General features: G+C 40.0%; 1 non-coding gene and 1 pseudogene across 1 annotated transcript; both read right to left on the bottom strand.

Moving 5' to 3' along the window:
* Positions 1 to 413: 413 nt before the first annotated feature.
* LOC100458978 (metastasis-associated protein MTA3-like) lies at positions 414 to 1,917 on the bottom strand (annotated as a pseudogene).
* Positions 1,918 to 24,958: 23,041 nt separating this feature from the next.
* On the bottom strand, positions 24,959 to 25,064 carry LOC112132428 (U6 spliceosomal RNA). Its single transcript, XR_002914201.1, has one exon. It is a non-coding gene; the product is annotated as a U6 spliceosomal RNA (small nuclear RNA).
* Positions 25,065 to 26,869: the final 1,805 nt, after the last annotated feature.

A 26,869-nucleotide genomic window follows, 5' to 3' on the forward strand; every position in this document is an offset into this window, starting at 1 on the left:
ACCAAATAAAAGGTTGTACACAATAACTTACGTTTATTACAAACAAACAAACAAAAAAAGGAGCGAGAGGAAATGGTCAGAAGCACAACATATAAGATTAAGAATTTTAAAGCAGTGGCTGGACATAATGGCTCACGCTTGTAATCTCAGCAATTTGGGAGGCCGAGGTGGGAGGATGACCTGAGGTCAGGAGTTCAAGACCAGCCTGGCCAACATGGTGAAACCCTGTCTCTACTAAAAATACAAAAATTAGCCAGGCGTGGCAGCAGCCACCTGTAATTCCAGCTACTCAGGAGGCTGAGGCAGAAGAATCCTTGAATCTGGGGGAGGAAGTTTGTAGTGAGCCATGATAGTGCCACCGCACTCCAGCCTGGGTGATACAGTGAAGCCCTGTCTAAAAAAAAAAAAGAACTTTAAAGCAGCTTACATTCTGCCCTAATGGCAGCATAAATTAATAGCTACAAGTGGCCATCTTGCTGCCTGCTGCAGCCAGAGGATACTTTTGAATAACTGGAGAGAAAATTTTGTGAAATACACAGTATGAAGGAAGAAAGCTTGGTGAGTTTTCACTGCAGACTTTGTTTTGGAGTGGCATCCCTTGAATGGCCTGGCAGCATTTCTAACATGAGAGTCCTCTGTAATTGGGCTAGGAGATAACTTTTCTTCTGACTGGGTGGGCATTTTCAGGTCTCCATATTTTTCTCAATAAAGCCAACAAATTGCACTGCATATTAGGTGGGCCCCAAGAATACTACTAGTTAGACTATGTAGCACAGAAGCCCTCCCAGGCTTGCACTACAAGGGGATTCTGAGGCAGGAATGTAGTCCTCATGGTTCCACTCACAGCACCAGGTTGCCATTGCTGGTAGATATTTGGTTGGGATTTGGTTTGCTGTAAATTGGGATATATACTTGTTTCAGCTTACTCTCAGTTTCTGCTGCTTTTAACCATTTCTGTTGCACATATCTGTCAGTAGTTCTCCACAAGAAATAACATTCAGTGATGCTAGTCAATGATTTCCAAGGGAAAAAGTTTTGGTGTATGTCGTTGAAGTCTTTGCCGTATTTTTTCCAGTACCTCTTCAAATAAGCTAGCTTAAGAGGCTGACCATTCTTCCAATTTATCTCTGCATAAAACAGCTTCTTCAAGTGGTACTGAGACACTAATTGCACTGCTCAAATCATAGCTGTGTCTACACAATGTATCGATAGCATGAAAGAAGGTGATGTCTTGGGAAGCTGCAGCAGCACTCATATGCAAATTAGGCTGCCTCAAAGAACTGCTGCAATAGAGAGGTCTAGGGAGTGTCCCAATAGTACTTGCTACAATTAAAAACTGGTTAATTGATCAATCTTTCAGTGGGCCATTTGGATCCCCAAACTTTAACTTTCCATTTTCACTGTTCCCTCTCATCTTATTCTCCTTCTATGAGCATTTCTGGGACATCTACTTGATATCTAGGTCCCATTCTGAATTCACCTTCATCAGCTAATAGTGTTTTCGATGAGGGGTCAGGATCAATAAGTAGAAGAAATTATCCTTTTTATGAAGATATGACAATACTGATTCTGTCTCATTCATAAGGCAACACTGCAATTTCCCCTAATATGTGTTGAAGGCAAAGATTCATATTGGGGTGACAAAGAAAGTAACTTATGTTTCGATTGATGTTTCTGAGTATTGGTCAAGTAAGGGTCAAATATTGTTTCAGATTCTTCCTCAATTTCTTTAGCATGCATGTCCACAAGCATTATCAGTGTGTTGGAAATATCATGTAACCTGTAAAAGCATACTACTTTTGCTTCCATGTTGCCACTTGCAGTCTTGTCGAGTTTTTCTATCCTGATTATTTATGGGTTGCTGGAGGAATTCTCAAAGTAGACAAAATCTCCTACCTGGTACATGCTGGCCGCCATGTCTGCCAGCCCCCACTCCTGTTCACCGGGTCCCAGTTGAACCCCATTGCCACTACTGCAGCCTCATGGGGAAGGTGCTCTGGGAGGGGGAAGAGAGGGAACAAGGGAAGGAGACAGTGAAGGGAAGGGGATGCTGAGTGGTCTAAAATCTTTTTGTATGTTTTTTTGAATTCAGTTTGCCAGTATTTGGTTGAGCAATGTTGCTTCCATATGTATAAAGATATTGCTCTGTAGTTTTCTTTTCTTGTCATGTGTTTGTCTTGCTTTTATATTAGGAAAGTACTGATATCAAATATTGAGTTAGAAACTGTTCCCTCCTGTTTTATTATTTGCAAAACTTATGAAGAATCAGTAGTAATTCTTCTTTAAACGTTTGGTAGAATTCACCAGTAAATCTGTATAGTCCTGGGCCTTTTCAAAAGTTTTTTGATTACTAATTCAGACTCTTGTTATTGATCTTTTCAGATTTTCTATTCCTTTTTCAATTAGCTTTGGTTGTTTGTATGTTTCCAGGAATTTGTCTATTTCATCTAAGTTATCTACTTTGTTGGCTTATAATTGTTCATAGTATGCCTAATGTCTTAGTCGGCTTGGGTTGCCGTAACAAAATATCACAGACTGTGTGACTTAAACAACAGAAATTCATTTCTTACAGTTCTGGACTTTGGGAAGTCCAAGATCAAGGTCCTAGCTGATTTACTTCCTCTTGAGGGCTTGCTTCCTGATTTACAGACAGCCACTATCTTGATATGTCTTCACAAAGCTTTTCTTTGGTGCATGCATGTAAACAGAGAGCAATAGAAAGAAGAGAGAGATGAGATCTCTCCCTCTTTTTAAATTTTTTTTTTATTTCCGTAGGTTACTGGGGAACAGGTGATGTTTGGTTACATGAGTAAGTTCTTTGGTGGTAATTTTTGAGATTTTGGTGCACTCATCACCTGAGCAGTATACACTGTACACACTTTGTGGTCTTTTATCCCTCATCCCCTTCCCACCTTTTCCCCCTGAGTCTCCAAAATCCATTTTGTCTTTCTTATGTCTTGGCATCCTCATAGCTTAGCTCCCTCATATGAGTGAGAACATACGATGTTTAGTTTCCCACTCCTGAGTTACCTCACTTAGAATAATAGTCTCCAATCTCATCCAGGTCACTGTGAGTGCCATTAATTCATTCCTTTTTATGGCTGAGTAGTATTCCATCATGTATATATATATATATACACATATATACGTGTATATATATACACATATATACGTATATATACATATATACATATATACACGCATATATACGTACATATATACGTATATACACGTCTATATACGTATATGTATATATGTATACGTATATACACGTATATATATACGTGTATATACACGTATATATATATATATTCACACACACACACCAGTTTTGCGTCTTTTTTTTTTTTTAAGACAGGGTCTCATTCTGTCACCCAGGCTGGAGTGCAGTGGTACAATCTCATCTCACTGCAACCTCCACCTCCTGGATCAAGTGATTCTCATGCCTCAGACTCCTGAGTAGCTGGGATTACATGCGTGCACCACCATGCCTGGCTCATTTTTTTGTATTTATTTTTAGTAGAAACAGGGTTTCACCATGTTCGGTGAGCTGGTCTTGAACTCCTGACCTCAAATGATCCATCTGCCTCGGCCCCCCAAAGTGCTGGGATTTCAGGTGTGAGCCTCTGTGCCCAGCCTTATATGAGTTTATTTATCTACATGTTAATTTATGGGCATTTGGGTTGGTTCCATGATTTTACACTTGCAAATTATGCAACTAAAAACATGGGTGTGCAAGTATCTTTTTCATATGATGACTTCTTTTTCTCTGGGTAGATACCCAGTAGTGAGATTGCTGGATCAAATGGTAGTTCTACTTTTAGTTCTTTAAGGGATCTCCACATTGTTTTCCATAGTGGTTGTACTAGTTTGCCTTCCCACCAGCAGTGTAGAAGTGTTCCCTGTTCACTGCATCCATGCCAACATCTATTATTTTTTGATTTTTTGATTATGGCCATTAATGTGATACAATTATGGTATTTCCATTTCCCTGATCATTAGTGACGTTGAGCATTTTTTCATATGTTTGTTGACCTTTTGTATATTTTCTTTTGAGAATAGCCCAATTTTTGATGGGATTGTTTGTTTTTTTCCTTGCTAATTTGTTGTAGATTCTGGGTATTAGTCTTTTGTCATATGTATAGATTGTGAAGATTTTCTCCCACTCTGTGGGTTGTCTGTTTACTTTGCTGACTGTTCCTTTTGCCATGCAAAACCTCTTTAGTTTAATAAGTCCCAGCTATATATCTTTGTTTTGTTACATTTGCTTTTGGGTTTTTGGTCATGAAATCCTTGCCTAAGCCAACGTCTAGAAGGGTTTTTCCAAAGTTATCTTCTAGAATTTTTACAGTTTTATGTCTTAGATTTAAGTCCTTGATCCATCTTGAGTTGATTTTTGTATAAGCTGAGAGATAAGGAGCCAGTTTCATTCTCCTACATGTGGCTTGCCAATCTTCCCAGCACCATGTGTTGAATAGGGTGTGTCCTTTCCCCACTTTATATTTTTGTTTGCTTTGTCAAAGATCAGTTGGCTTCATTTCTGGGTTCTCTATTCTGTTCCATTGGTCTATGTGCCTATTTTTATGCCAGTACCACGCTGTTTTGGTGACTATGGCCTTATAGTATAGTTTGAAATCAGGTAATGTGATGCCTCTAGATTTGTTCTTTTTGCTTAGTCTTGCTTTGGCTATGGAGGCTCTTATTTGGTTGCATATGAATTTTATAATTGTTTTTTCTAATTCTGTGAAGAACGATGGTATTTTTATGGGACTTACATTGAAATTGTAGATTGGTTTTGGCAGTATGGTCATTTTCACAATTTTTTTTTTTTTGAGACACAGTCTCACTCTGTCATCTAGGCTGGAGTGCAGTCGCATGATCTTGGCTCACTGCAACCTCTGCCTCCTGGGTTCAAGTGATTCTCATGCCTCAGCCTCCTCAGTAGCTGGAATTACAGGTGTGCACTACCACTCCTGACTAATTTTTATATTTTTAGGAGAGATGGGGTTTGCCATGTTGGCCAGGCTGGTCTTGAACTCCTGGCCTCAAGTTATCCACCCACCTTGGCCTCTCAAAGTTCTGGGATTACAGGCCTGAGCCACTGCACCTGGCCATTTCACAATATTGATTCTACCTATTCATGAGCATGAAATGTGTTTCCATTTGTTTGTGTCATCTATGATATATTTCAGCAGTGTTTTGTCATTTTGCTTGTAGAGGTCTTTCACCTCCTTGGTTAGGTATATTCCTAAGCATTTTATTTTATTTTATTTTTTGCAGCTATTGTAAAAGGGGTTGAGTTTTGTTGTTGTTGTTGTTGTTGTTTTGAGATGAAATCTCATTCTATTGCCCAAGCTGGAGTACAGTGGCACAATCTCGGCTCACTGCAATCCCCACCTCCCAGGTTCAAGTGATTCTCCTGCCTCAGCCTCCTGAGTAGCTGGGACTACAGGCACATGCCACCATGCCCAGCTAATTTTTTTGTGTGTTTTTAGTAGAGATGAGGTTTCACTATGTTGGCCAGGCTGGTCTTGAACTCCTGATTTCGTGATCCGCCTGCCTCGGCCTCCCAAAGTGCTGGGATTACAGGTGTGAGCCACCATGCCTGGCCGTGGTCGAGTTCTTAATTTAATTTTCAGCTTGGTTGCTGTTGGTGTATAGAAGAGCTATTGATTTGCATACATTGATTTTGTATCCAGAAACTGCTGAATTCTTTTATCAGTTCTAGGAGCTTTCTTGAGGAGTCTTTATGGTTTTCTAGGTAAAGGATCATATCATCAGCAAACAGCAACAGTTTGACTTCCTTTTTACCAATTTGGATGTCCTTTATTTCTCTCTTTTGTCTGATTGCTCTGGCTAGGATTTCCAGTCCTATGTTGAAGGGGAGTGGTGAGAGCGGGCATCCTTGTCTTATTCTAGTTCTCAGAGGGAATGCTTTCCACTTTTTTTTTATTCAGTATTATTTTGGCTGTGGGCTTGTCATAGATAGCTTTTATTACATTGAGGTATGTCCCTTGTATGCTGATTTTGCTGAGAGTTTTAATCATAAAGGGATGCTGGATTTCGTTGAATGCTTTTTCTGCATCTATTGAGATGATCATGTGATTTTCATTTTTGATTCTGTTTAAGTGGTGTATCACATTTATTGACTTAAACCACCACTGCATCCCTGGTATGAAACCCACTTGATCATGGTGGATTGTCTTTTTGATATGTTGTTTGATTTGGTTAGCTAGTATTTTATTAAGGATTTTAACATCTATGTTCATCAGAGATATTGGTCTGTAGTTTTTGTGTCTGGAATTGGTGGGTTCTTGGTCTCACTGACTTCAAGAATGAAGCCAAGGACCCGCGCGGTGAGTGTTACAGTTCTTTAAGGCGGTGTGTCCGGAGTTTGTTCCTTCTGATGTTCGGATGTGTTCGGAGTTTCTTCCTTCTGGTGGGTTCGTGGTCTCACTGGCTCAGGAGTGAAGCTGCAGACCTTCGCCGTGAGTGTTACAGCTCTTAAGGCGGCTCATCTGGAGTTGTTCCTTCCTCCCTGTGGGCTCGTGGTCTCGCTGGCTTTAGGAGTGAAGCTGCAGACCTTCACGGTGAGTGTTACAGCTCATAAAGGCAGTGTGGACCCAAAGAGTGAGCAGTAGCAAGATTTATTGCAAAGAGCGAAAGAACAAAGCTTCCAAGGTGTGGAAGGGGACCCCAGCCGGTTACCACTGCTGGCTCCCGCAGCCTGCTTTTATTCTCTTATCTGGCCCCACCCACATCCTACTGATTGGTAGAGCCCAGTGGTCTGTTTTGACAGGGCGCTGATAGGTGCGTTTACAATCCCTGAGCTAGACACAAAGGTTCTCCATGTCCCCATCAGATATAGAGTGTGGACACAAAGGTTCTGCAGGTCCCCACCAGAGTAGCTAGATACAGAGTGCCGATTGGTGTATTTACAATCCCTTAGCTAGACATAAAGGTTCTCCACGTCCCCACCAGACTCAGGAGCCCAGCTGGCTTCACCCAGTGGATCCCCCACAGGGGCTGCAGGTGGAGCTGCCTGCCGGTCCTGAGCCATGCGCCCGCACTCCTCAGCCCTTGGGTGGTTGATGGGACTGGGCGTCTCTGGAGCAGGGGCAGCGCTCGTCGGGGAGGCTCGGGCTGCACAGGAGCCCACAGACGTGGAGGGAGGCTCAGGCATGGTGGGCTGCAGGTCCCGAGCCCTGTCCCGTGGGAAGGCAGCTAAGGCCCGGCGAGAAATTGAGCACAGCAGCTGCTGGCCCAGGTGCTAAGCCCCTCACTGCCTGGGGCCGGTGGGGCCGGTGGGGCCAGCCGGCGGCTCCGAGTGCAGGGTCAGCCGAGCCCATGCCCACCCGGAACTCGCGCTGGCCCGCAAGTACCGCGTGCAGCCCCGGTTCCTGCCAGCGCCTCTCCCTCCACACCTCCCCACAACCTGAGGGAGCCGGCTCTGGCCTTAGCCAGCCCAGAAAGGGGCTCCCACAGTGCAGCCGAGGGCTGAAGGGCTCCTCAAGTGCCGCCAAAGCGGGAGCTCAGGCAGAGGAGGCACCCAGAGCAAGCGAGGGCTGTGAGCACTGCCAGCACGCTGTCACCTCTCATTTTCTTTTTCTGTTATGTCTTTTCCTGGTTTTGGTATTAGGGTTATGCTGGCTTCATAGAATGATTTGAGGGGAGGGTTCCCTCTTTCTCTGTCTTGTGGAATAGCATCAATAGGATTGGTACCAATTCTTCTTTGAATGTCTCTTAGAATTCTGCTGTGAATTCGTCTGGTACTTGACTTTTTTTGTTTTTGGTAATTGTTGCTATTACCATTTCAATCTCTCTGCTTGTTGCTGCTCTGTTCAGAGTGCCTAATTCTATCTGATTAAAGCTAGGAAGGTTGTATCATTCCAGGACTTTATCCATCTCTTCTAGGTGTTCTAATTTATGCACGTAAAGGTGTTCATAGTAGCCTTGATGATCTTTTGTATTTCTGTGGTGTCAGTTGTAATATGTCCCATTTCATTTCTAATTGTGCTTATTTGGATTTTCTCTCTTCTTGGTTAATCTTTCTAATGGTTTATCAAGTTTATTTATCTTTTCAAAGAAGCAGCTTTTTGTTTTGTTTATCTTTCATATTTTTTTGTTTGTTTCAATTTCATTTAGTTCTGCTCTGATCTTGGTGATTTCCTTTCTTCTGCTGGGTTTGGGTTTAGTTTGTTCTTGCTTCTCTAGTTCCTTGAGGTATGACTTTAGATTGTCTGTGCTCTTCCGACCTTTTTGATGTAAGCATTTAGGGCTATGAACTTTCCTGTTAGCACTGCCTTTGCTGTGTTCCAGAGGTTTTGATAGGTTGTGTCACTATTGTCATTCAGTTAGAAGAATTTTTAAATTTTCATCTTGATTTCATTTTTGACCCAGTGATCATTCAGGAGAAGGTTAATTTCCATGTATTTGCAGGGTTTTGAAGGTTCCTTTTGGAGTTGATTTCCAGTTGTATTCCACTGTGGTCTGAGAGAGTACTTGATATAATTTCAATTTTCTTACATTTATTGAGGCTCGTTTTGTGGCCTATCTATGGTCTTTTGGAGAAAGTTCTATGCACTGTTGAATAGAATGTATATTCTGTGGTTGTTGGGTAGAATGTTCTGTGTATATCAGTTAAGTCCATTTGTTCCAGGGTATTGTTTAAATTTATTGTTTTTTGTTGACTTTCTGTCTTGATGAACTGTCTAGTGCTGTCAGTGGAGTATTAAAGGCCCCCACTATTATTGTGTTTCTGTCTATCTTATTTCTTACTTCTATTAATAATTGTTTTACAAATTTGGGAACTCCAGTGGTAGGTGCATATATATTTAGGATTGTGATATTTTCCTGTTGGACAAGACCTTTTATCATTATATAATGACCCTCTTTGTTTTTTCAACTGCTGTTGCATTAATGTTTGTTTTGTCTGATATAATAACAGCTACCCCTGCTTACTTTTGGTGTCCATTTGCATGCAATGTCTTTTTCCATTCCTTTCCTTAAGTTTACGTGAGTCCTTTTGTGTTAGGTGTGTCTCTTGAAAGCAGCAGATTGTTGGTGAATTCTTATCCATTCTGCAATTCTGTATCTTTTCAGTGGAGCATTTAGGCCATTTACATTGAACGTTTGACTGAGATGTGAGCTGTCATTCCATTCATTATGCTATTTGTTTCCTGTATATCTTGGGTTTTTTTTTTTTTAATTGTATTTTTGTCTTGTAGGTCTTGTGAGATTTATGCTTTAAAGAAGTTCTGTTTTGATGTGTTGCCAGGATTTGTTTCAAAATTTAGAGCTCCTTTTAGCAGTTCTTATAGTGCTGGCTTGGTAGTAGTGATTTCTCTCACCATTTGTTTGTCTGAAAAAGACGGTATTTTTCCTTAATTTACAAAGCTTAGTTTCGCTGGGTACAGAATTCTTGGCTGAGAATTGTTTGTTTGTGAAGGCTGAAGATAGGGCTCCAATCCCTTCTAGCTTGTAGACTTTCTCTGAGAAATCTGCTATTAATCTGATAGGTTTTCCTTTATAGGTTACCTGGTGTTTTTGCCTCACAGCTTTTAATATTTTTTCCTTCATCTTAACTTCAGATAAGTTGATAACAATGTGCCTGGGCAATGATCTTTTTGTGATGAGTTTCCCAGATGTTCTTTGAGCTTCTTGTATTTAGATGTCCAGTTCTCTAGCAAGGCCAGAAAAGTTTTCCTTGATTTTTCCCCCAAATATACTTTCCAAGCCTTTAGATTTATCTTCTTCCTCAGGAACGCTGATTATTCTTAGATTTGGTTGTTTAATATAATCCCAGACTTCTTGGAAGCTTTGCTCATATTTTCTTATTCTTTTTTCTTTGTCTTTGCTGGATTGGGTTAATTTGAAAACCTTGTCTTTAAGCTCTGAAGTTCTTTATTCTGCTTGTTCGATTCTATTGCTGAGACTTTTCAGATCATTTTGCATTTGCATAAGTGTGTCCATTGTTTCCTGAAGTTTTGATTGATTTTTATTTATGCTATCTTTTTCATTGAATATTTCTCCCTTCACTTGTATCATTTTTTGGATTTCCTTACATTGGGCTTCACCTTTCTCTAGTGCCTCCCTGATTAGCTTAATAACTAACCTCCTTCTGAATTCTTTTTCAGGTGGATCAGGGATTTTTCTTGGTTTGGATCCATTGCTGGAAAGCTAGTATGATTTTTGGGGGGGTGTTAAAAAACCTTTTTTTGTCATATTACAAGAGTTGGTTTTCGGGTTCCTTCTCATTTGGGTAGCCTTTGTCAGCAGGAACATCTCAGGCTCAAGGCTGTTGTTCAGTTCCTTTTGTCCCACGGGGTGTTTTCTTGTTGTAGTACTGTCCCCCTTTTCCTAGGGATGTGGCTTCCTGAGAGCTGAGCTATAGTGATTGTTATCTCTCTTCTAGCCATCCAGCAAGTCTACCAGGCTCTGGGCTAGTAGACTTGCTCTAGTAGACAGGCTCTGGGGGTTGTCTGCACAGAGTCCTATGATGTGAACAATCTGTGGGTTTCTCAGCCATGGATACTGGCACCTGCTCTGGTGGAGGTGGCAGGGGTATCAAATTGACCCTGTGAGGGTCCTTAGCTTTGGTTGATTATTGCACTATTTTTGTGTTGGTTGGCCTCCTGCTGGGAGGTGGTGCTTTCAAGAGAGCATCAGCTCTGGTAGTATGTGGAGGAACAGGTGGTGGGAGAGGCCTTAGAACTCCCAAGAGTTTATGTCCTTTGTCTTCAGTTACAAGGGTGGGTAGGGAAGAACCATTAGGTGGGGGCAAGACTAGGTGTGTCTGAGCTCAGACTCTACTTGGGTAAGTCTTGCTGCGGCTCCTGTTGGGGGTAGGGGTGAGGTTCCTAGGTCAATGGAGTTTTGTTCCCAGGAGGATTATGGCTGCCTCTGCTGTGTCATGCAGGTTGTCAGGGAAGTGGCAGAAAGCTGTCAGTCACAGGCCTCACCCAGCTCCCACGCAACCCAAAGGGCTGATCTCACTTCCACCATGCCCCCACCCCCAACAGCAACAAGTCAGTTTCCAGGCAGTGGGCCAGCAGGACTGAGAACTTGCCCCAGGCTACCCACCTCCCAGCTGCGAAAATAACTAGGGCTTTCCTTCCTCTCCCACCTGTGGAGTATGCACACCAGATTCACACCCTCCCCCAGGTTCTGGCCAGGAGGCTTCTAAATTGGTTCAAATTGTTACTAAGTTCAGCTGGTGCTTTTCTTCTCCCTGTGGCCTTTTCCCAGTGACTCTGGTAGCTCTCCTCAAGGACGCCTGTGAGGTGAGGCAGAAATGTCTTGCTAAGGGACCCAGCAAGCCCACAGAGATTTTCCTGCTGCTTCCTCTACCCCTGTATTTCACTCAGCTCTCTAAATTGACTCAGCTCCAGGTGAGGTCAGAATCTTCTCCCATAATCTAGACCTTCAGGTTCCCCAGTGGGGATGTATGTTCATGGATGAACAATCTTCCTTTCCCACTTGCAGAGTTTGGGCACTCACAGTATTTGGGGTGTCTCCAGAGTCTTGCAGGAACAATCCACTTCTTTCAGAAGATATATGGGTTCTCTTGGCTTTCCTAATATATTTCTACAGTCATACTAGAGCAAAAGTTCACAGTACAAGCCTCCACAGGCTGTCATGTCCATCCAAGTGGGAGCTTCAATCTAGTCCTGCCTCCTGTCTGCCATGATCTCATCTCTCCTTCTTTTTCTAAGTCCACTAATCCCATGATGAGGGCCCAAGCTCATGACCTAACCTAACCCTATATACCTTACCCTAACTCCATCTTTAAATATCATCATATTGAGAGCTAGGGCTTCAGCATGTGGATTTAGAGACAGTGAGGGGGAACATTCAGTCAAAAACACCTTATAATATTTTTTGTTTTGTAAAGTTATTAATAGTGTCCCATTTTTCATTTCTGATGTTAGTAATTTTAGTCTGTTTTTTATTTTCTTTCTTTCTTTCTTCTTTTTTTTTTTTTTTTTTGATACAGAGTCTTGCTCTGTCACCCAGGCTGTAGTGCAGTGCTGCAATCTCGGCTCACTGCAACCTTGCTTCCTGGGTTCAAGTGATTCTCCTGCCTCAGCCTCCCAAGTAGCTAGGATTACAGGTGCGTGCCACCACACCTGGCTAATTTTTGTATTTTTAGTAGAGACGAGGTTTCACCATGTTGGCCAGGCTGGTCTCGAAATCCTGACCTCAGGTAATCCACCTGCCTCAGCCTTCCAAAGTGCTGGGATTTCAGACATGAGCCACCACGCCCGGCTGAGTCTTTTTTTTCTTTTTTTTCCTTGCCTGGTGAGATTAGCTAAAGTTTTGTCAATTTTGTTGGTCTTTTCAAAGAACCAACTTTTGGTTTTACAGATTTTCTCTATGGTTTTTCTATTTTCTATTTCCTTTATTTTCTCTGTAATATTTATTATTTCTTTTCTTGTGTTTGCTTTGGATTTGCTTTTTTTTTTTTTTTTTTTTTTAGCTCTTTAAGATAAAGTTTTGGTTTTGATTTGAGATCTATCTTTTTTAAAAAAAATAGGCATTTCTAATTATACATTTCCCTCTAGGCACTATTTTTACTGCATCTCATAAGATCTGGTATACTGTGTTTTTATTTTCATTTATCTCAAGGCATTTTCAAATTTCTTTTGTAATTCACTTTTTGACCTTTAATTATTTACAACTGTGCTCAATTTTCTTATACTTGTGAAATTTCCAAATTTTCATGTTATTAATTTCTAATTTCATTTCACTGTGGTCACATAGTATAATTTGTACCATTACAGTCTTTTATACTTTATTAAGACTTGCTTTATGGTGTAACATATGTTTTATCCTCGCAAATGTTACTCGTGTGCTTGAGAAGAATGTATATTATTCTTAATAAATGGAGGTTCTTTAGATCTCTGGAAACTGGATTATACCTTGTTCAAGTCTTCCATTTTTTGGAAGACATTCTGTCTAGCTATTCTAATCACCATTGAAAGTGGGTTAATTAATCTTCAACTACTGTTGAATTGACTATTTTCTCCTTCAATTCTGTTAGTTTCAATTCTGTTAGAATTTGGGGTTGTTTGGTGCATATATGTTTATAATTCTTATATGTTTTTGATCAATTAACTCTTTTTTTTTGAGACGAGTCTTACTCTGTTGTTCAGGCTGTAGTACAGTGGTACAATCTCAGCTCACTGCAACCTCCACCTCCTGGGTTCAAGTGTTTCTTTTGCCTCAGCCTCTTTAGTAGCTGGGATTACAGGAACATGCCACTATGCCTGGCTAATTTTGGTATTTTTAGTAGAGACAGGGTTTCTCCATGTTGGCCAGGCTGGTCTCGAACTCCTGACCTCAAGTGATCCACCTGCCTTGGCCTCCCAAAGTGCTGGGATTACAGGCATGAGACACCATGCCTGGCCGATTAACTCTTTTATCATTATAAGATGTCCTTCTTAGTCTTTAGTAACAATTTTTTGTCTTAAAGTCTACTTTAATAATATAGTCATTCTAGGTCTCTCTTAGTTACAGTTTGACTGGTACATCTTTTTTCATACTTTTATTTTCAACCTCTTTGTGTCTTTAAATCTAAAGTCTCTCATAGACAGCATATAGTTGAATCTTGCTTTTAAATCAGCTAATCTCATTTTTTTCTTTTTTTGAGACATAGTTTCACTCTTGTCACCCAGTCTGGAGTGCAATGGCACAATCTCAGGTCCCTGCAACCTCTGCCTCCTGGGTTCAAGCAGTTCTCCTGTTTCAGCCTCCCAAGTAGCTGGGACTACAGGCACCTGCCACCACACCCAGCTAATTTTTTTTTTTTGTATTTTTAATAGAGATGGAATTTCACCATGTTGGCCAGACTGGTCTTGAACTCCTGACCTCAGGTGATCCACTCATCTCAACCTCCCAAAGTGCTGGGATTACAGGTGTGAGCCACTGCACCTGACTGAATCTCTTATTTTTAATTTGAATGTTCAACCAGTTTACATTTAATGAAATTGCTAATAATGTAATGTTCTCATTTGCCATTTTTCTACCTGTTTTTTATATGTTTCATGTCTTTTTCAATCCTTCCTTTATTAATACCTACTTTTGTGTTATAAATATATTTTCTAATGTATTGTTTTAATCCTTCATTGTTTCTTTTACTGTATTTATTTTTATTTTCTTTTTTAAAATAATTTTTAATTTTCAATTTGTGTGGGTACACAGCAGCTGTATATATTCATGGGTTACATGAGATGTTTTGATAGAGTCATGCTATGTGTAATAATCACATCATGGAAAATTCAGTATCCACACTCTCAAGCATTTATCCTTTGTGTTACAAACAATCCAGTTGCATTCTTTTAGTTATTTTAAAAAGCACAATTAAATTATTTAATTTTTTTCTTCAACTTTCATTTTAAGTTCAGAGGTACATGTGCCAGATGTGCAGGGTTTTTTTACATAGGTAAATGTGTGCTGTGGTGGTTTGCTGCATGGATCATCCCATCACCTAGGTATTAAGCCCAACATGCATTAGCTGTTTTTCCTGAGGCTCTCCCTGCCTTCACCCCTGCTCCAACAGGCCCCAGTGTGTGTTTTCCCCCCAATATGTCCCTGTGTTCTCATCATTTAGCTCCTACTTATAAGTGAGAACATGTGGTGTTTGGTTTTCTGTTCCTGCATCAGTTTGCTGAGGATAATGGCTTCCAACTCCATCCATGTCCCTGCAAAGGACATGATCTCATCCTTTTTGTGGCTGCATAGTATTACATGGTGTATATGTACCATATTTTCTTTATCCAGTCTATCGTTGATGGGCATTTAGGTTGTGTTCATGTCTTTGCTATTCTTAATAGAAAATGCACAATTAAATTATATTAATGGTAGCCACCCTGTTGTACAGTCAAATACTAGGCCTTATTTATTCATTTTAACTTTTTGGTACCTATTAAGGATCTCACCTCTCTCCTATCCCCCACTAACCTTCCCAACCTCTGGTAACCATCCTTCTACTCTCTATCTCAATGGGTTCAATTGTCTTTATTTTTAGGTCCCACAAATAAATGAGACCACATGATGTTTGTATTTCTGTGCCTGGCTTATTTCACTTAACATAATGAATTCCTGTTCCATCCTTGTTGTTGCACAGGGATCTTATTCTTTTTTATGGCTGAATAGTACTCCATTGTGTATGAGAATTACATTTTCTTTATCCATTATCTGTTGATAGACACTTAAGCGCTTTCAAATCTTGACTATTGTTAACAGAGCTGCAACAAACATGGGAGTGTAGATATCCCTTCGACACACTCATTTCCTTTCTTTTGGGTATATACTCAGTGGTGGGATTGCTGAATCATATGGTAACTCTATTTTTCATTTTTTGAGGAACCTCCAAACAGTTCTCCACAGTGGCTGTGCTAATTTACATTCCACCAACAGTGTACAAAGGTTTCCTTTTCTCCACATCCTAGCCAGCATTTGTTATTTCCTGTTTTTGAAGCCATTTTAACTGGGGTGAGATGACATCTCATTGTTGCTTTGATTTGCATTCCTCTGATGATCACTACATTGAGCATCTTTTGTAGGTCTGTTTGCCATTTGTATCTCTTCTTTTGAGAAATGTCTTTTCAAATCTTTTGCCCATTTAAAATTGGATTATTAGATTTTTTTTACTTTTTTTTTTTTTTTTTGTCGCCCAGGCTGGAGTGCAATGGTGTGGTCTTGGCTTACTGCGACCTCCACTTCCTGGGTTCAAGTGATTCTCCTGCCTCAGCCTCCCGAGTAGCTGGGATTACAGACATGTGCTACCACACCCGGCTAATTTTTGTATTTTTAGTAGAGATGGGGTTTCACTATGTTGGCCAGACTGGTCTCCAACTACTGACCTCTGGGATCCACCCGCCTTGGCCTCCCAAAGTGATGGGATTGCAGGTGTGTCCCACTGTGCCTGGCCAGATTTTTTTTTTTTTTTTTTGATAGAGTTGGTTGAGCTACTTATATATACTTGTTATTAATCCTTTGTTAGATAGGTAGTTTGCGAATAATTTTTCCCATTCTGTGGGTTGCCTCTTTCCTTTTTGGGTTGTTTCCTTTGCTATACAAAAGCTTTTTAACTTGATGTGATCCCATTTATGAGTTTTTGCTTTGGTTGTCTGTACTCAAGAAATCTTAGTGCAGTCCAATGTCCTGGAAGTTTCCCCAATGTTTTCTTGTAGTAGTTTCATAGTTTGAGGTCTTTGAGTCTTTAATCCATTTGGATTTGATTTTTGTGTATAGTGAGAGATAGGGGTCTAGTTTCTTTCTTCTGCATATGAATGTCCAGTTTTCCCAGCATCATTTATTGAAGAGACTGTCTTTCCCCTAGTGTATCTTCTTGGTACCTTTGTCGAACATGAGCTCACTGTAGGTGTGTGGATTTCTTTCTGGGTTCTCTATTCTATCCCATTGGTCTGTGTGTCTGTTTTTATTCTAGTACCATGATGTTTTGGTTACTATAGTTGCGAAGTATAATTTGATGCCAGATAATGTGCTTCCTCCAGTTTTGTTATTTTTGTTTAGGATAGCTTTGGCTATTCTGGGTCTTCTGTGGTTCCATATAAATTTTAGGATTTTTTTTTTTTTTATTTCTGTGAAGAATGTCATTGGCATTTTGATAGGGATTGCATTGAATCTGTAGATTGCTTTGGGTAGTATGGACATTTTAACAATATTGATTCTTCCAATCCATGAACATGAAATATCTTTCCAATTTGTGGTGTCCTCTTCAATTTTTTTCATCAGTGTTTTATAGTTTTTATTATAAAGATCTTTCACTTCTTTGATTAAGTTAATTTCTAGGCATTTAATTTTATTTGTGGCTATAGTAAATGAGATTACTTTTTAAAATTTCTTTTTTGATTTGTTCACTGTTGGCATATAAAAATGCTATTGATATTTGTATGTTGATATTGCACCCTGCAACTTTACTGAATTTGATTATAAGTTCTAACAGTTTTTTGGTGGAGCCTTTAGGTTTTTCCAAATATAAGATCATATAATCTGCAAACAAGGATAATTTGATTTCTTCCTTTCCAATTTGGATGCCCTTTTCTTTTTCTCTTGTCTAGCTGCTCTATCTAGGACTTCCAGTATTATGTTGAATAACAGTGGTGATAGTGGGCATCCTTGTCATGTTCCAGATATTAGAGGAAAGGCTTTCAGTACCTCTCAACCCCCCAGTTAGTATGACATCTGCTATGGATCTTTTGTATATGGCTTTTATTAGGTTGACGTATGTTCCTTCTGTACCCAGTTTTTTGAAGGTTTTCTTTCATGAAGGGATGCTGAATTTTGTCAAATGGGTTTTCAGCATTGATGGAAATGATTGTGTGGTTTTTGTCCTTCATACTGTTGATATAATGTATCACATTGACTAATTTGTGTAGGTTGGAACCATGATTGCATCCCTGGGGTAAATCCCACTTGGTCATGATGAATCATCTTTTTAATGTATTGTTAAATTTGTATTTAGTTGAAGATTTGTGCATCAGTATTCATCAGAGATATGGACCTATAGTTTTCTTTTCTTGAGGTATCTTTGGTGTTGGTATTGGGGCAATAATAGCCTTGTAGAATGAGTTTGGAAGTAGTCACTTCTCCTTGATTTTTCAGAATAGTTTGAGTAAGATTGGTATTAGTTCTTCCTTAAATGTTTGGTAGAATTCAGCAGTGAAGCCATCAGGTTCCAAGCGTTACTTTACTGAAAGACTTTTGATTATGGCTTCCATCTCATTAATTGTTATTGATCTGTTCATCTTTTGGATTTCTTCATGGTTTAATCTTTGTAGGTTGTATGTGTCTAGAAATTTGCCCATTTCTTCTATATTTTCCAATTTATTGGCTTATAGTTGTTCACAGTAGTGACTTATGATCCTTTGAATAGCTGCAGAATCAGTTGTTGTGTCTCCTTTTTCATCTCTGATTTTATTTATTTGTATCTTCTTTTTTTCTGAGCTAATCTGGCTAAAGGCTTGTCCATTTCATTTAACTTAAAATAAACCAACTTTTTGTTTCGTTGATCTTTTGTATTGTTTTCTTCATTGTAATTTTATTTATTTCTGCTCTGATCTTTTTTATTTCTTCTGTTAATTTTGGATTTGGTTTGCTCTTGATTTTCTAGTTCTTTAAGATGCATTGTTAGGTTGTTTATTTGATGTTTTTCTTTTTTAATGTGGGCATTTATAGCTATAAACTTTCCTCTTAGTGCTGCTTTTGCTGTATCCCTTAGGTTTTGGTATGTTGTGTTTCCATTAGCATGTGTTGCAAGAAATTTTTTAATTTCCTTTGTAATTCTTTCAATGACCCACTGGTCATTCAGAAGCATATTGTTTAATTTCCACGTTGATCTTGTTTGGCTGTGTCCCCACCCAAATCTCACATGTTGTGGGAGGGACCCCATGGGAAGTAATTGAATCATGGGGGCAGGTCTTTCTTGTGCTGTTCTCATGATAGTGAATAAGTCTCATGAGATCTGATGGTTTTATAAGGGGGAGTTTCCCTGCACAAGCTTTCTCTCTTTGCCTGTTGCCATCCATGTAAGACGGGACTTACTCCTCCTTGCCTTCCATGATGATTGTGAAGCCTCCCAATCCACGTGGAACTGTAAGTCCAATAAATCTCTTTCTTTTATAAATTGGCCAATCTTGGGTATGTCTTTGTCAGCAGCATGAAAACGAACTAACACATTAAATTGGTACCAGTAGAGTAAGGTGCTGCTGAAATGTTACCCAAAAATGGGGAAGCAACTTTGGAACTGGGTAACAGACAGAGGTTGGAAAAGTTGGGAGGGCTCAGAAGAAAACAGGAAAATGTGGGAAAGTTTGGAACTCCCTAGAGACTTGTTGAATGGCTTTGTCCAAAATTCAGATAATGATACGAACAATGAAATCTAGGCTGAGGTGGTCTTAGATGGAGATGAGAAACTTGTTGGGAACTAGAGCAAAGGTGACTCTTGTTATGTTTTAGCAAAGAGACTGGTGGCATTTTGCCCCTGCCCTAGAGATTTGTGGAACTTTGAACTTGAGAGAGGTGATTTAAGGTATCTGGCAGAAGAAATTTCTAAGCAGCAAAGCATTCAAGAGGTAACTTGGGTGCTGTCAAAGGCATTCAGTTTTAAAAGTGAAACAGAGCATAAAAGTTCAGAAAATTTGTAGCCTGACAATGCAATAGAAAAGAAAAACTCATTTTCTAAGGAGAAATTCAAGATGCCTGCAGAAATTTGTGTAAGTAACAAGGAGCACAATGTTAATCCCCAAGACAATGGGGAAAATGTCTCCAGGGCATCTCAGAGCCTTTTGCAGCAGCCCCTTCCATCACAGGCCTGGAGGCCTAGGAGAAAGAAATGGTTTTGTGGGCCAAGCCCAGGGTCCACGCTGTGTGCGGTCTAGGGACTTGGTGCCCTGCATCCAAGCCACTCCAGCCATGGCTGAAAGGGGCCAACACAGAGATTGGGCCGTGGCTTCAGAGGGTGCAAGCCTCAAGCCTTGGCAGCTTCCACATGGTATTGAGTCTATGAGTGCACAGAAGTCAAGAATCGGGGTTTGGGAACCTCCATCTAGGTTTCAGAGGAAACCTAGAAGAAGTTTGCTGAAAGGGTGAAGAAGTTTGCTGAAGGGGTGAGGCCCTCATGGAGAACCTCTGCTAGGGCAGCGCAGAAGGGAAATGTGGGCTCAGAGCTCCCACACAGAGTCCCTACCTGGGCACCACCTAGTGGAACTGTGAGAAGAGGGCCACCATCCTCCAGACTCCAGAATGGTAGATCCACTGACAGCTTGCACCATACGCCTGGAAAACCCACAGACACTCAACACCAGCCCATGAAAGCAGCTGGGAGAGAAGCTGTACCCTGCAAAGCCACAGGAGCAGAGCTGCCCAAGACCATGGAAACCCCCCTCTTGCATCAGCATGACCTGGATGAGAGACATGGATTCAAAGGAGATCATTTTGAAACTTTAAGATTTGACTGCCCTGCTGGATTTCAGACTTGCATGGGGCCTGTAGCCCCTTAGTGTTGGCCAATTTCTTCCATTTGGAATGGGTGTATTTACCCAATGCCTGTACCCTACTGTATCTAGGAAGTAACTAGCTTGTTTTGATTTTACAGGCTCATAGGTGGAAGACCTTGCCTTGTCTCAGATGAGGCTTTAGACTATGGACTTTTGAGTTAATGCTGAAATGAGTTAAGACTTTGGGGGACTGTAGGGAAGGCATGATTGGTTTTGAAATGTGAGGACATGAGATTTGGGAGGGGCCGGGGTGGAATGATATGTTTTGGCTGTGCCCCCACCCAAATCTCATCTTGAATTCCCATGTGTTGTGAGAGGGACCCCATGGGAGGTAATTGAATCATGGGGCAGTTCTTTCCCATGCTGTTCTCATGATAGTGAATAAGTCTCATGAGATCTGATGGTTTTATAAGGGGGAGTTTCTGTACACAACTTCTCTCTTTTTGCCTGCTGCCATCCATGTAAGACATGACTTGCTCTTCCTTGCCCTCCACCATGATTGCAAGGCCTCCCTAGCCATGTGGAACTATAAGTCCATTAAACCTCTTTCCTTGTTTTTTTTTGAGATGGAGTCTAGCTCTGTCACCAGGCTGGAGTGCAGTGGCATGATCTCAGCTCACTGCAACCTCCGCCTCCTGGGTTCAAGAGATTCTCCTTTCTCAGCCTCCCGAGTAGCTGGGATTACAGGCATGTGCTGCCACACCCAACTAATTTTTGTATTTTTAGTAGAGACAGAGTTTCACCATGTTGACCAGGATGGTCTTGATCTCCTGAACTTGTGAACCGCCCACCTTGGCCTCCCAAAGTGCTGGGATTATAGGCATGAGCCACTGTGCCTGGCCCATTAAATTTCTTTCTTTTGTAAATTGACCAGTCTCGGGTCTGTCTTTATCAGCAGCATGAAAATGGACTAATACGCATACAAATACTAAACACGTATTTGTATAGTTTCCAAAATTCTTCTTTGTATTATTTTTATTATTATTAATATTATTTTTGAGATAGAGTCTTGCTCTGTTGCCCAGGCTGGAGTGCAGTGGCGTGATCTCTGTTCACTGCAAGCTTTGCCTCCCGGGTTCATGCCATTCTACTGCCTCAGCCTCCAGAGTAGCTGGGACTACAGGCGCCCGCCACGTCACCCAGCTAATTTTTTTTATTTTTAGTAGAGACGGGGTTTCACTGTGTTAGCCAGGATGGTCTTGATCTCCTGACCTCGTGATCCACCCACCTCGGCCTCCCAAAGTGCTGGGATTACAGGCATGAGCCACCGCACCCAGCCCTTTTTATTGATTTCTAGTATGATTCTGTTGTGGTCAGAGAGGATGCTTGATATTATTTCAATTATTTTGAATATTTTAAGACTTGTTTTGTGACCTAACATATAGTGACCTAACACATAGTTTATCCCTAAGAATAATCCATGTACTGAGGAAAAGAATGTGTATTCTGCAGCCATTGGATGAAATGTTCTGTAAATATCTACTAGATCAATTTGGTATATAGTACAATGTTTCTTTGGGCCATGGCCCAATGTTTCTTTGTTGATTTTCTCTCTGGAAGATCTGTTCAATGCTGAAAGTGGGGTGGTGAAATCTCCAGTTACTATTGTATTGGATTCTCTCTCTCTCTCTTTAGCTCTGATAATATTTATTTTATATTTCTGTGTGCTCCAGTGTTGGGTGCATACATATTTCAAATTGTTATATTCTCTTGCTGATTTCACACCTTTATCATTATATAGTGATCTTCTTTGTCTCTTATAGTTTTTGTCTTGAAATCTATTTTGTCTGATATAAGTATAGCTAATTTTGCTCTTATTTGGTTTCCATTGGTGTGAAATATATTTTTTCCAGCCCTTTATTTGCATTCAACGTGTGTGTTTGTAGGTGAAGTGCATTTCCTGTAGGCAACGGATTAATGGGCCTAGTTTTATTTATTTATTTTTTAATCCATTCAGTTACTCTATTTCTTTTAATTGGAGAGTTTAATTCATTTACATTCAGTGTTATTATTGATAAGTAAGGACTTGTTCCTGCCATTTTGTTATTTGTTTTCAGGTTGTTTTGTGGTCTTCTCTTCCTCCTTTCTTTCTTGTCATCCTTTTAGTGAAGATTATTTTCTCTGGTGATATGATTTCATTTCTTGCTTTTTATTTTTTGTGTACTTACTGTATGTTTTTCAATTTGAGGTTACCATGAGGCTTGCAAATACTATCTTATAACCCATTATTTTAAACTGATAACAACTTGACACTGTTTGCATAAACAAACAAGCCAAAAGAAAACTAATACACTATGTCTTAACTTCATCCCCCTGCTTTTTAACTTTTTATTGTTGCTATTTATATCTTACTGTACTGTCTATGTCTTAAAACGTTGTAGTTATTATTTTTGATTGGTTCACTGTTTATCTTTCTACTTAAGATAAAAGTAGTTTACACACCACAGTTACAGTGTTATAATAATCTGTGTTTTTCTGTGTATTGACTATCGCCAGTGAGTTTTGTACTTTAGATGATTTCTTCTTGCTCATTAACATCCTTTTCTTTCTGAATGAAGTACTCCCTTTAGCATTTCTTGTAGGACAGGTCTGGTGTTGATGAAATCACTTGGCTTTTCTTTGTCTAGGAAAGTCTTTATTTCTCCTTCATGTTTGAAGGGCAATTTTGTGGGATATACTATTCTAGGGTAAGAATTTGTTCTCTTCAGCACTTTAAATATGTCATGCCACTCTCTTCTAGCCTGTAAGGTTTTACACTGAAAAGTCTCCTGTCAGATGTACTAGAGCTTCATTGTATGTTATTTGTTTCTTTTCTCTTGCTGCTTTTAGGATCCTTTCTTCATCTTTGACCTTTGGGAGTTTGATTATTAAATGCCTTGAGGTAGTCTTCTTTGGATTAAATCTGCTTGGTATTCTATAACTTTCTCATACTTGGATATTGATATCTTTCTAGGTTTTGAAAGTTCTGTTATTATCCCTTTGACTAAACTTTCTATCCCTATCTCTTTCTTTACCTACTCTTTAAGACCAATAACTCTCAGCTTTTCCCTTTTGAAGCTATTTTCTAGATTCCGTAGGTATGCTTCATTGTTTTTTATTCTTTTTTCTTTCATCTCTTCTGACTATGTATTTTCAAATAGCCTATCTTCAGCCTCACTAATTCTTTATTCTGCTTGATCAATTCTGTATTAAAAGACTCTGATGCATTCTTCAGTATGTCAATTGCATTTTTCATTCCAGGATTTCTACTTATTCTTTTTAATTATTTGAATCTCTTTGTTAGATTTATCTGATAGAATTCTGAATTCCTTCTCTGTGTTATCTTGAATTTCTCTGAGTTTCTTCATTATAGCTATTTGGAATTCCGTCTGAACGGTCATATATCTCTGTTTCTCCAAGATTGGTCCCAGATGACTTATTTACTTCTTTTGGTGAGATCATGTTTTCCTGGATCATCTTAATACTTGTAGATCTTCTGAGTCTGGGTATTGAAGAGTTAGGTATTTATTGTAGTCTTCACAGTCTGGGCTTGTTCATACCCATCTTTCTTGGGGAGGCTTTCCAGCTATTTGAAAGGACTAGGGTTTTGTGATCTAAGCTGTATCTGCTTTAGGAGGCAGTAATGCTCTGGTTCTTGCAGACTCAGAGAGGTGCTACCTTGATGTTATTGGACAAGATCTGGAAGAATTCTCTGTATTACTAGGCAGAGACTCTTCTTCTCTTCCTTTACGTTCTCCCAAACAAAGAGAGTCTCTCTTTCTCTGTTCTGAGCCACCTGGAGCTGGGGATGGAGTGACACAAGCACCCCTGTGGCTACCACCCTTAGGACTGTGCTGGGTCAGACCTAAAGCGAGAACAGCACTGGGTCTGGCCCAAGGCCTGTTGTAACCACTCCCTGGCTACTACCTATGTTCACTCAATGCTCTAGGGCTCTGCAATCATCAGCTGGCAAAACCAGCCAGGCCTATGTCCTTCTCTTCAGGGCAGCAAATTCCCCCAGGTCTTGTGTGGGTCGGGCGGCCATCCAGGCACCAAGAACTAGAGTAAAAAACCTTAGAACTCTATCTAGTGTTCTGTTGTACTATTTTTGAATTGTTTTCTTAGTGGGTGTATGTTAGCCAGGGTTCTCCAGAGAAAGAGAAACAATGGGCTATATAGAGATATGTAGGAGGAGATTTATTATAGGGATTGACTCATGGAACTATGGAGGCCAAGAAGTCCAATAATATACTGTCTGCATATTTCCTGGGAAACCAGGAAATTCAGTGGTATAATTTAAGTTCAAAGGCCTGAGAACAAGACTACCTGATGACATAAGTCCCAGTCCTGAAAACTTTAATCCTGGTGTGGGGTGTACACTGGTGGAACTCCATTTCCTGAGAACTTGAGCTGTGGAGGGGTTGGAAGTCCTGAAGTCCAAAGGCCCAAGAACCAGTAGTTTCAATATCTGAGAGCAGGAGAAACCGAATGTCCCAATTCAAGAAGAGAGAGAAAATTAACCCTTCCTCTGCCTTTTTATTTGATTCATGCCTTCAACAGATTAGATTGTGTCCACCCACATTGATGAGGGTGGATCTTCTTTGCTCAGTCTGTTGATTCAAATACTAACCTTGTCAAGAAACACCTTCACAGACACACCCATAAATAATTCTTTACCAGCTATCTGGGCATTCCTTAGGCCAGTCAAGTTGACATATAAAATTAATCATCACAGGTTGCTGTTAGAATTACAACATCATAATTTATAACAATCTATTTCAAGTTAATGCCAACTTAATTACAATAATATACACAACTTTGTTCCCATATAGCCCATCCCCTTTCCCCTCATTTTTTGTTGTTATTGTCATGCAAATTATAATACATAATTCCAAATTTAGATATCCTACTCTTTACTGATCATCTCCAGTACATTGTGTGCCCTTGGATACAGAAAAAATATGAAATGCTTTGCAAATCTTAAGTCATCCTTGCACAAGGGCCATACTAGTCTTCTCTGAATTGTTCTAATTTTGGTATATGTGTTGCTGAATTGAGCACAATGTAATCCGATTTTACCATTAAAAACTTCACTCTGACAGCGTGAAAAATGGATTAAAGAGGAGGCCAGTGTGGAGGTAAGAAGACTGATACAAGATGCTGGAGTAAACAGATAAAAGATGATAGTAGTCTAAACTGGAGTTCAATACTGAAGTGTTAGAGAACAGAGGCTGACAACCAATTTGAAAAATGTTAAAGATATAATATTAACTAGCTATGGTGACTGAATGTAGGGTTGAAGAAAATAGAAGAGGAAAAATGTTTAGCTTTCTGCATCATGTAACTGAAGGGATATGGTGCTATTCATAGAAACAGATAACATTGAAACAGGAGCTTTGGGAGAAAATGTGACAAGCTCAGTTTTAGACCTTTTGAATTTGTGATACTTGTTGGATATTCAAATGGAGACTAGAGATGATCAATAAAGAGTGTGATATCTAGATTTGAAACTAAAGTGAGCAATATGAACTGTGAGTATAGTATAGATTTGAGTGATTAGTATGTAGATAGTAATGGAAGCCTAGTAAGTTTATTAGAATGCCCAGTAAGAGTGAATGTAGTGATAATAGAAGAAGAAGGATGGAATTCCAAGGAACAGCAATATTTGAGTTTGAGGAAAAGATTCTTCCCAAAAAAGAGAAGGAGAAGCCCTAGAAGTACCTGGACAAGCAGGAGAGTGTGTTGTCATGAAATTTGAAGGAAGAAAGTATTTCCAGATTCAAGGTGCCACAGAAAATAAGGACTACAATGTTTTCATTGGATTTAACAATAAAGAAATTCATTAATAACTGTGGTACATTAAAGATAGTTGTAAATTATTTGCTGTTCTCCCTATCAAGAAGTGAAGTCTATTTGCTTTCTGTTGAATCTGGACTGGATTGGACTTGTGTTGACCAATGTGGCAGAAGTGAGGTTCTTTAATTTCTGAGGCTGAGCAGCTTCTGTTTTCACAAGGTTGAAATTGTTCCTCTTGAAACTCAGCCATCATGTTGAGAGAAGCCCACATGTAGAGAGGCCAGGAGGAGAAGGACTAACTTCTAGCTGAGTTCCCAACCAAAAGCAAACACCATCTGCCAGCCACGTCAATGAGCCATAGTGGATGTTCCAGCTCAGTCAAGCCTCCAGGTGACCGCAGTTCTGTGCGGAACAGAGGAATTGTCTAACTGAGCCTTGTCAACCCACAGAATCATGACAGATAATCAATGGTGTCTGTTGTTTTAAATGACTAAGTTTTGAGGTAGTCTGTTACTCAGCAATTGACAACCTATTTTCTTACTATTTTGTAATGTCCATAAGAGCAGCTGTCCTGTTGGGGAACTGCAGGTGTAAATTGCAATGGGTTGAAGAGTGACTTGAAGGATAGAAACTGGAGACATCTATTTTAAGAAGTGGACTGTGAAAGAGAGGAGCTATTTCGAGTGGTATTGGAAGAAGTTCTGTATTTGACAAAGGATGTTTTGTTTGTTTTTAATAGGAAAAACTTAAACGGTATTTAAGAAGGGGTTAGTTAGGTGGTGACTCATGCTTATAATCCCAGCACTTTGAGAGGCTGAGGCAGGAGGACAGCTTGAGGCCAGGAGTTCAAGACCAGCCTGGGAAACACAGTGAGAACTCATCTGTACAAAAAAAAAGTCAAAAACTTAGCCAGGCATGGTGGTACATGCCTGTAGTTCCAGCTATTTAGGAGATTAAGGTGGGAGGATCATGTGAGCCCGAGAGGAGGTCGAGGCTGCAGTGAGCCATGACTGCACCACTGCATTCCAGCCTGGGTGACAAAGTGAGACTCTGTCTCAAGAAAAGAAAAA

This window comes from Pongo abelii, chromosome 11 (assembly GCF_028885655.2).
Source record: "Pongo abelii isolate AG06213 chromosome 11, NHGRI_mPonAbe1-v2.0_pri, whole genome shotgun sequence".
Taxonomy (NCBI): Eukaryota; Metazoa; Chordata; class Mammalia; order Primates; family Hominidae; genus Pongo; species Pongo abelii.